The sequence below is a fragment of the Morone saxatilis genome, unplaced genomic scaffold (assembly GCF_004916995.1).
Source record: "Morone saxatilis isolate NCDOM2014 unplaced genomic scaffold, NCSU_SB_2.0 Contig3, whole genome shotgun sequence".
Lineage (NCBI taxonomy): Eukaryota > Metazoa > Chordata > Actinopteri > Moronidae > Morone > Morone saxatilis.
The window spans coordinates 7,081,216-7,092,527 of record NW_023339873.1 but is presented as its reverse complement, the minus strand read 5'-3'; the positions used below and the strand labels follow the sequence as shown (position 1 = coordinate 7,092,527).

The 11,312-nt window shown below is 41.5% G+C and overlaps 1 protein-coding gene across 1 annotated transcript in view; it reads left to right on the top strand.

Annotated features, from left to right (window-relative positions):
- Positions 1-11,312, top strand: part of efna2a (ephrin-A2a) — a 66,179-nt gene that overhangs the window by 443 nt on the left and 54,424 nt on the right. The gene's annotated exons all lie outside the window — the stretch shown is intronic.

The following is an 11,312-nucleotide window of genomic DNA, read 5'->3' as shown; positions in this document are numbered from 1 at the left end:
CTCCGCACTCTTATCGGGTTTCTGTTGCCTGAGACATTCGCCTAGCAGTTCATCCTTTGTGGATGTATATATATATATATATATATATATATTGCCATCCATCTATTCTTAGCAGGAAAATGTTCCAGTCTACTGCCCCCCCTTCACCTTCACAGTACATACAGGAGCCTCTCTCCATATTGCTCTCCATACACACACATTGTCCATTAGTGTAGCCATAGTCACAACAGTGCCAATATTTTACAAAAGTAAGCAGTGATATATCAAGCGGAGTTAAGAATCACCTTGTATTTAATAATCTTATTTGAAGATTTTATGTAAAATCTTAATTTGAAGTAAGTAACTGTAGCTGCTAGATAAATGTAGTTATAGTAAAAAAAAATTACAATTTTTAGTTAAAGAATTTGTAAACAATCCCAATCCTTTGAATCTACTTGTGTTGGTTTCCCTCAAACTTATCTTTATCCTTCTACTCCTGATTGGATAATTCAATCACATGTCCAAGAGAAACCAGGAAGTGCTGGGGATCAGTAAATGCTGCTGGAAAGATAACCATCTTCATCTGGCTTGTTTGTCAAGGTAGAAGTGACCTTATAACACCATATATTGAACCCAGACAGTAGACAAATGCTATGCCGAGTGGTGCTAGAAGACTAGTTTTCTGGAAGAGAAATTTCATGCAAAATAGAAAATAAATATACATTTTATTCTTGTGCCAAGTCTTCCATGGCACACCTATTAATATACTGGATGGTGATTTAGGCACTGATGAGATGCTCAGAGACTATGCAAGAATAATGCATCACATCCAAACAGCAGCCAGTCTGAGGCAGTGAAATGACACAAACAGCTGGGAAAATGAGCAGATGTGTGTCTTAATTGATCACACAACATCAAGCACACAGCTTGTATTGAGCTATCAGGATGTGTCGTCTCTTCTTGTGTTCATCAAAAGTTTGCTGCTACCCAAACAGCCTGAGAAGGGCGTTCTCTACAAAGTCACAAGTACTGACTTAATATTTATAGAATTGAAAATCACTCAATCGATGTTCTGGTCACAACACAGTGGAGGAATATGTGGCAACTTTACTGAAATAGTACCAGAAATAAAGCTAAAAATCAGCTTTACTGTGGTCCTCCTTCGGTTCCAACTATCTCTTAACATCTCAAACTTGGAGCCCCTCAGTGTATGATCCACCTGAGGTTACATAGATGATTTTGATGCATTGTTGTGGTTTTGCGGCCTGCAGCTTTACCATTTGCTCTGGAGTTTTCTGCAATAAAGCTCTAAAAAAAACTGTACGCTACCTGATCAGCAGCAAACAGCGGAGAAGCAAAGTTATCGACTAGCTTGTGAACATATTGCAGCATCTAGCGATATTCCCCTTGGGAGTGGTGGAGACCGCAGAGTTCAATACGAATAGTGGAGCAACATTTGTCGGAAACATGATTCCAAATGAATGCTTAAGTTGCTGGATGTGTAAATAGGCTAATGTTTGCTAACAAATTAGCTGTGTTAGTTTAAAAACTGATAATAACGAGCAGCCAAAATGAATTTACAGCAGACATGTAAGCTGTATAAACCTGTGTCACCAAAACACGTATTTAAAAAAATCTATAGACCTTTTCTGGAGCTCCCCTCTAACTGAGACGATGTCCCCAAGTGAACCTTTTAAAATCTTTTGAGCACCACAAATGAAATTCAATTTACCCCCACTGGAGTGACAGAAATTTTAAAAACCGGTATCTCAAAATCTCAGCATAAAAAAGCTGAAACTATCTGTGTGCTGAGACAGCGAATGTTTTATGTAGTTTGGGTGAAGCGACCCTTTAAGAACTGGCATTTCCCTGTGGATATGGGCATAGTCACTCCATATTTCCCACTAGAGGTGATGTTTTTCAATTGCTTCAATTAATATGTGTCTGTCTACCTCATTCTTTCTTGCTCTACTTCTCTCCCGTGTGCTTTTCTGGGATTAATCACCATCCATACTGACATGTTTTAATTGTGTTTTCTACCTGCTAATTAATCGTGCTGCCGGTACGTCAGCCAGGTCTGTTTAGGCCTGCCTTGATCTCAACGAGACTAACCTGGATAAGTCCAGATAAATAATGCGAGTTAAACAAATGTATCAACTTGAGAGAGGAGGCATATTACAAATTGGCCAAACCCTTTATATGAAGGGCTCTGGCTCTCAGCAAGCCTATCTCTTTCAAGGTCTTCCTGGATAATAGAAAATGTATGAGATAATCCAATTCAAACAGCTCCGGCCACTTTTGGTCGCGGCGGGGAGCAGCCACTCGTATGCCCTCAGAGTGTTGTCCATCCTCCTGTTGTGATGAGATACGTGGTGCCGCACAGCAACAAAGTACCATAACACACATTATGACAACAATACTGCACCATAAGAACAGGATCTGGAAATCTCCCAGACCCACATAAAAGGATTTATTCCCACATGCAGGAAGGAATATAGGGGGCACACACACACATACACACACACCCACACACATGTATGGACATACACACCAGTATAGCTAGATTTAGGTCACAAACTCACACACAATCACATAAGCCAGAATGGCTGTCCATTGAATACAAGGTTAGGCAGCCTCCATTTTTCTATTTACTCGCTGTCGTGCACACACACACACACGAACACATACACACAGAGTCAGTGGAAGCTAGATATGGGACACATGCACACACTCATATGCACATACACTCAGACTGGCACTCTATTTAGCAAAAACCCATCCTTTTTCCTTTTGCTGGCACTCAACCCTGCATGTGCACACACACACATACGCACACAAACATACATGCACACACACACACTGAGTCCCCTTCTGGCTTCCAGGCCCATATTATAAAGCTTGCAGGTGAGGGGCTTTGTTCACCCCGAGCAGCTAATGTGCTCAGAGCAATGGGCTCTCCTCTACACACACACACACACACCCTTAGACACACACACACGCTGGCTCAATGGTCCAGAAGGAGCACCTTATCTAATCCCATGGTTTATCCTTCAAAAGACTTTCTTTTCCTTTTCTTCTTTGTTCCTGCCCTCTCCTCTCTCTTCATCTCTGTGTCTTTGAGGAACTCCATGTCAGTGAGAAGCGCTGATGGTTGACGACACTCTCATTCTATGGGACAGAATCAGTCTCCTTGGAGACACACACACACATGCACCCACACAGCCTTTGAGGAAGAAGTGTCTTATGCACAGAGCACCCACACATATACACACAGAAAGTTTCATATGCATACACACGTACATGCACACACGTAACAAACACACAATCAGCACACCACGAGTCCTTGCACATAAACCCACACACACACTGTCTGTCCGTCGTGTCCCCTGTGGTGCCCAGTGATATGTGTTGTCACTAGCACTTCCTCAGCCCTACCGCACACATACAGACACACACACTCACAGATTTGCATCCAATTTACATGTAGACTTGTAGTCACCCCCGCTCAGTTACTGACAGTTTGTCAGACTCAAACCTGCCCCTGGGTTAAATCCATCTTCCACTGCAACCACCACCATCACCACCACCCACTCCACCTCCCTTTCTCCCCATCCTTTCTTCCTCTCTGTCTTTGTGCCTCTCTTAAGCTCTCATATTCCACTCTCTCTTATCTTTTCTCTCTCTCTTGTATCACGACTTCTCTTCTCCCTCCCTCTCTTGTCCCGTTGGGATGTGGTTAGCATGTTTTTCTTGGACAGGACCCTGCCTCGGGCAACCTCTTTCTGTACATACACACATAAAGCTGCAGTACATCAGGTTACGTGTTCTTGCTATGACCTACATGATTGGACGGTGTAATGGGTTTGTTTAAAATGTCAGTGTTGCTCTGGTTCATGTTGGGAGAAAGCAGCCTCAAGAGTCATCTGTGGAATCCAGAGCCTCTCACATCGAGCTAAAAATGATACTTTGAGTAATTAAAGTCAGGGCTCCTACATCGGAAATCATTTCTCCCAGCTCAGCAGGAGAGACGGTTACATAACAAGATCTAGTGTAGCTGATCTTACTCATCAGCGGATTCAATACAATGATTGGCAGGAGGAGGTCATCTACATATTCAGGGGCATTAGAGTGGAACAGTGTGTCTGCTGATGTTTAATGCACTGCCAATTCCTTTTAGTAAAAGTATGAAAGTCAAAAAAGTGGTTGTTTGACAAAACACTACTGTGATTCTTGACCACAAAGATATTCTTTTGTTTCTGTTGAATAAAGAAATCTCTGAATTTTGCCGAATGAGAGGAAACATACAGAGTAATGATATGGATCTGAGGAAGAAGAGCTAAGACACATCACATTCGTACAGTGGAGTAAACAAGACATACTGGTACGGATGATAAAACACTTGCTACCTCCTAAGTGTTAAATTGAAGGACGAATGAAGGAAGGAAGTTCGACAGACAGAAGTTTTCATAAGTCTTCAAAACCGAGTTTGATAAAAACATATTTGTCATGTTGCAAAACAGACTTTTGTGTTTCAACACTGTCCTACCAAATAAGGCCGAATATTAACTGAGGAGTCAGAGCAAATTTCCACCACAGTTTGACATTATAGGATGCTGTGTATATAGTATAAAGGGCCACAATGTAAATAAGTCTTGGACTTTATAATTTATCAAGCACAAATGCCAAACATTTATTGGATCTGGGTTTTCAAATCTGACAATCTGCTGCTTTTCCCTGTTTTATATAGTTTACAGATTGAATATATTTGTGTTTGCACTGTTAACAGCGAACATATTGATTTTTGCAAACACAGGTGTGACTGATTACATGAATGCACTCCATGCAGGTGTTCCAGAGGTGTTCTCACTGTGCACGCTGGCTCACTGGCACAGCATCGCTAATGTGATTAATTACACCTGTGCTTTGACAACGAGCTGTGACGAGCCCAAAATATTTGCTGTGAAAAAGACCTGTGATGTTGCGCTCTAAGTAAGAGCGATGGGCCTTTTTAATACTATTCCTTATAGTCGTTTTATAGACCAAATGATCCATCAATTGAAGAAACTGTGTATTTTATTGTGAAAAATATGTTCATTAGTTGCAGTCCTAGACTTTCTATTTCTACCATGTATGACACTTGTTTTTTACCTCTTCATGACAAGCTGATGTCAACCCTGGTCCCTGTGCTAATTTGCACTGCCAGTCATTTGTCATGCAGTCTACTGTCAGTGCATGTAACAATTAGCAGTGAAAATCTATGTCAGATTGAGAAATCTCTCCAGCCCCATGATTTTATTTCTCCGTGGCAGCGATATCTTCCCTTCACTTTAGGATTAAGGATTCTATTCTTTATGTTATTAAGGTAGTGGCTTAGAATCATAATCCTTGTCTTAGAAATGATTTCTTTTTCAAAGTAGGTTTCTCCCCCAAAAAAATCTTCCTGCAGAGCAAATGAAACCACATTTCTTCTATGCATTTTTCACAGAAAGGTGCCCTTTTTCAGATTTCAGTCTTGCCCTCAGAGTGTCGTGCATGCTGCAAAATATCATCACTTGATCTGCCCATAGGAGTGCAATAATGTGTTTCCTATGTCAGCAGCATGGCACTGAATCTGTAATGCGATATGAAATGTTTACTTAACATCCTCCCACGTTTGATTGTTCATGCGGAGGCGCAGGTTTAAAAGAAGGAGTAAAGATATTACGCTGCAGTGCTGCTGCTTCTGTTGCTACCTTCCCACTAATGAGGTTTGTTGATGGTAATGACTATGGCAGTGATGGTGGTGATGATGTAAGTGCTCCGAAACAACCTGGGGAGATCCCAGGAGTTGTTGTTTTAATGAAGAGAGATAGAGAGAAACAGTTCGAGCCAGGAGATAGAGAAAGTTAGTGTGCCAGGGGTTTTAAGAAGAGACGGAGAGGCCAACAGACAGGATGAAAGAATGAATAAGAGAGGACAAAATACGGAGATACTAGCCTAGAATATGAAAGATGCCAGACTGCACTCATACATAGCGAACAATGGGCATTGTCATTCCTGCTCCATCCTTGTTTCTGCTCCCCTCTAATACTTTTCCTCAGGTCCCGGCTGGTTGTGCTGATTGTGTTAGCCGAGCGAAAGAATAGGACTCTTTCAGTTCTGTCTGCCTGATACTCTGATGGGACCCTGGCCGTTCAGTTTTCATATAGACCAGCTGGAGACTGATAATAACACATACACTACTGTCTGGCTACGCCTCGGACTGGCCCTGAGAGACAAATGAAGACAAAAATGTGAAAGAGAAATAGAGAGATATACTTGAAGGATTAGGGACACTCAGAGCATGAATATGAAGAAGGACAAAAAGTAGAGTGTATGACAAAGGCAAGTCCACTTCGGTTTTTTTTTTTTTTAGAGTTGGTGGAGGAAAGAGAATGATAGTAAAATGAAGGAGATGCAGAGGAAAGAGAAATTAGGTGGAAGAAGTGGTGGTAAAAAAGGAAGGAGGAAAAGGAAAGATTACTTCTGGAAGTATGAAGGCAGACATACAGCAGCGTAGCTGGAGAGAAAGCAACTATAAGCACATGGTTGGATGGTCCCAGCAGGTGAATGTCGAGGGGCTGGTATTACAGGGGAAACACTGGCCTTTAGCATGGAACCTCGCCCCGATGTTAAAAATGCCCTCTGGCGTACACAGCTTTTAGAATGAGTACGTTGGCATTTAAAATACAAGAAGTGAAGATGGAGGGATGAGGCGAAGGATAGACGTGTTGCTTATGCGGATGCCTCTCCCTCCCTGTTTTCCACTTGGTATCACTGCAGGAGAGACGAAACTCAATGAAGAGCTGACCCCAGTAACTTTCACGCAAATAATCGCCTAGATGTTTTTTTCTTTTTTTTTTTTAACAAAACAATTTAGCAACCAAGTTCACCCCAAAAATGTTTGGACCACATATTTATGAACCACAGGGTTATTTTCTCTTTGTCAGACTCCACAATAGCATCACGAGACTCTTGGCTTGCGTATCTGTGAGTGTGCGTGTGCACATGCTACGTGCGTGTGTTCGGAGCGGTAATGAAAACCAGGTTTTCATCTTCATCCAAAAAAAAAATCCCGGTAGATTTCCAAACAGTAGGAGTGGAAAGTCAAACAAAAGAAGGAGCGGGTGAATCATTTGCATTGTAATCCATCAGACAAGGCAGGGAGAAATCGTCTAATTCGCAGTCAGCTATGGACGCCCGGCTACCTTGATTTCATCCAGAATGGGGGCACTGTAAACAAACCCCTCATTTTACACTATGCTAATCGGGCATAATAAGGCAGAACCAACAGATGTTACAGCACTCTCATGATTTTGTCGCTACTTAATTCTGCTTGGTGTTGAGGCTGCTAACTAACTCAGTCCTCTGATTCCTATACAACTCTCAGAGGTGTCCATATACATGCCACCTTCTGGTGGAGTTACAATATTTCTTCCTGACCCGCATAATAATCCTCACCTCAGGTCTAATACTAGGCCATTTCTACATAAGACACCCAGAGCTTTATATGAGAAAACTGGCCTCTAATCTGATGCGCCTCTAGGTAGAGAGGATAAGAGGAGGTGATGATATTGATCATGCTGATATGATGAAGGTGATCTTGATGGCACTAGTGATGATGAACATATGGATGAGGATGACAGAAGAGGTGTTAATGCTTACAATGATGCTCAAATCCGTCATTATGGCACACATTCCAGCCTGGAAGTGTGTCTTCAATCTCAGCTCAGACACAGTAAACACATAAATTAAACACCTAATATATTACAGATTCAGGGCAGGTACAGATCCATTCAATACAATGCAGTTGTAATAGTTCATCTGGTGTTGTCGGGGATGCTGACAGCCTCAGGGACAAAAGACCTTTTACAAAGGTTGTTTTTGGCCATCTGCATTTTAAAGCACCAGGCTGAGGGGAGTATCTCGAACTCATGTAGGGGCAACTATTGTCAGAGCTTTTCTACATGTCATTTGTTTAGTTTCCAAAGTTTCCAAACCAGTTATTATTCTCTCCAACCGGGCTGATAAAACTCTCTCGAATAAGCTGGTCTAGCTCGACACCAAAAAAGAAAAAAGCGATATTTGGCATTTATTTAAATGAATGGAATCAGTGTTGATCACGACGATGATGCTAATGATGGTTATGAAGATGTTGATGATAAGGATAATGAAAACAGCGGGGAACATAACGATAGTGATTACAATTTTGATGAGGAAAATGAGGCTGGTGACAGTGATGATGATAGGGACTATGACGGTGTCAATGTTTTCATGTGATGTTGATTAAATTAATGGTAATGACAATGATGTAATGATGATGATGGCGGAGGCAGCGAATGAGGATGAGTGTTTCTCACCATTAAAGACAATACATAGTAAAAACAATAAACATTATGTAATATAACAATAATTTTATATAACATGTATTATTTAAAATATATCCGCATTCTAATATCATTTTATGTTTTATATTGATAACTTATGCATGCACTTGTTTATCTGTTTTTTTCACCAGAGGTTTTTTATAGCGTCATGTAGAAGGCATCAAGTCAAATGATTAAATGATGAAAATCATGAAAGTTATAATGGCATGATCAATAACAACGGTAAAATTGATCATCATTATAATAGAGGTTATATTGATGATGATATCACTACAATAGAGATTATAGTGATGGTCAGGCATTACACTGGAGGTGATGATTAGGTGTATTTTGAAGGATGAAGGAATGATAGGTGAAAATGATTAAGGTGATGTGGTGTTGTTATGAAGATAATGCTGATGATAACTTTGATGATGTTGGCAATTGTGCAGTCGATAGTAATACTGATATTTTAACAAAGAGAATGAAATGTGAAAAATATTGACCTTGAGTCCAAATGTTCACATCAAGTGCATTCACATGTGCATTAGTATCCTGGTTTTGAGCCTTATTCAGGATGGATATATGCCATTTACATTGAAAATTAGAAATCATGGTTCTAATGTTATCCATGTTTCTGATCATCTGTGTGCAGTTGGGTCTTGAGTTCTCATCTCAACCAACAAAGAATATTCTCAAACCTGGATCAGGTGTTAACATGCCACAGTAGCCTGTCTATCGGAGTACACAACTAAGGTTTCTCGATTCCGGGATAAGGGCTTATCCAGATTTCTGAAACCAGGATATGATGTTTACATGCGCAACTCATAACCAGGATCGCATTTTTAAAACACTCAGTAAAAAGAATATGTGCAATAGATGAATGATGAAGATAATGAGGATGGTGGGGGTGATGGGAAGGAGAGAGGGAAAAGGATGCCACATCCTAAAAGTGATGATGATGGCTATGTTGTTGACAATAACAAGCATAATGACACTGACGCTAATAGAGAGGATATTGTTGATAACAGTGATTGTGCTGGTGCGATGATGAATATGATGATGATCATGTCAAAGACAGTGTGATTAGTAATGGGTTTGAAGATACAATGATGAAAGGACCATGATGAGTCACCTCCTCTATGCCGTTCTCTCCCCTCCTGGAGCCCAAAAAGAACCCCCCTAAAGTCCCCCACCTCTCCCTCTCCCTCTCTCTCTCTCTCAAGGAGGTTTGTGAGAAGAGAATCAGAGCACTCCATTAAGATTCGTCTTCTCTCCTGTCTGTTGCCTCTCTGGAAAATGAAGGAACAGAAAGGAGATGTGAGAGCATTATTAGTTTTTTTTGCCAGTTCTGTCTTCTCTTCGAATGGAAATAGAAAATGAGGAGATTCTCCGCTGATGAGATTGCTCCATTCTTTGAGGCGTCACCTCTAACTCACTCACACAGCTGCAGAGAGGTGTTATATCACAAATGAGGGAGAGATCATTCCTTTTATTGTGTCCACCCTTTTTTCTTTACATTTTAGGCCTATGTATGTGTGGGCCTGCTTGTCAGCTGTATGTTTGTGTGGATATATGTTCATTCCTTTGTATTTCTTTGCCGATTCTGTGTGGGTGTTTAGGTGTGGCTCAGGAGTGTGTAAGTGTGTTGGCTTCAGTGAGAAAAAAAGATCTTTACACCGGTTTGAAGAGCCTAATCAAAGGCTGGCAAATTTTCCTCGCCTCTTGTGTAGTTCTGAAGCAACTGCTGGGCTCCTCTTCTCTTTGCCTCCCCCTTTTTGCTCCCTCCTCTCCCACCTTCTCTCATCCCTGATTACTGAAGGGGCTGCAGGAGGGCTCTGTTCTTTACCAGGCTTTGTGTTGACGTCCTTCATTGCTGTTGCACCAGAAGAACTTATGCTTCCTTATAGGAGGTATCAGCCTCCGAATAAACAGAGCTTCTGCAGAAACCGCGGCTGTCTGCATTTCTTATTCCCCACTGTGGGCGCGTGGACACAAGTGGGTGACATGAAGCCCGTGTGGCACCAATCATCCAAAGCCTGAGGTGAAGCCAGAGACAGGAGGGAAGGAAGGAAGCAAGCGATAGTAACGGATATATTTATAGTTTATGCAAGGTGGTGAATTATATTTGCCTAACAGGGAATATGGCTCTGAGGAGCTCATTTTTGGAGATAAGGATGTGCTATGAAATAGGAGGAGAAAAGAATTGGTCCAAATGAAATAAAGTAAAAAAAAAATTAAAAAAAAAGCTGTCAGCTATGTATCTTAATGAGATTACTGTCTAAAGCAATTACTATGTGATTTGTTAAGGCACCGAACACAAAAAATGTTTTTCAGCCAGTCCCAAAATTAAAAAAGAGGGTAAAGGGGGATGGGATGGACACAGAAGAGCAGGAAAAAAAGAAAAAATAAGAAAGAAGAGGATGAAGAGAGGAGCGTGAGAGATGGAGAGAAAGAGGGAAAAATTGACAGGAGGCGTGTATTGCTGTCTCTGGGTGCAGTGAGGAGTATAGGCTGTGGCATCCGCTAGTGGTGCTGCATACTCTCTGTTTGATCAAACACACTTCAAACACCCTCGCTGACTTCCTCTCGCATAGAGTTGGGAGACGAGTGCGTGCCTGTTTTTTTTTTGTTCCTGTGTGTGTGTGTGCGTGCGTGCACGGCTGCGTGTTTGCTGAGGAAAGCGTTATTGATGTTTTGTTTATCTAAAATGGGTCAACTCTAAACAAAACAAGCACAGCGCTTACAGTGGCTGCGATGTCGACTGCGGCTTCCTTGCGGCTCCCAAATTGGTGAATAATGTTGATGAATGACCCTGTGTGTGTATTTGTGCAACTCTGTGTGTGTGGTTGTGGCCTGTGTGAGCTATGTGCATTACTTCCCCTATTATCACTCCCCTGCCACTCTTTTCACCTCTATTAAGTTATTCGCCATTAATCACTCTCTACA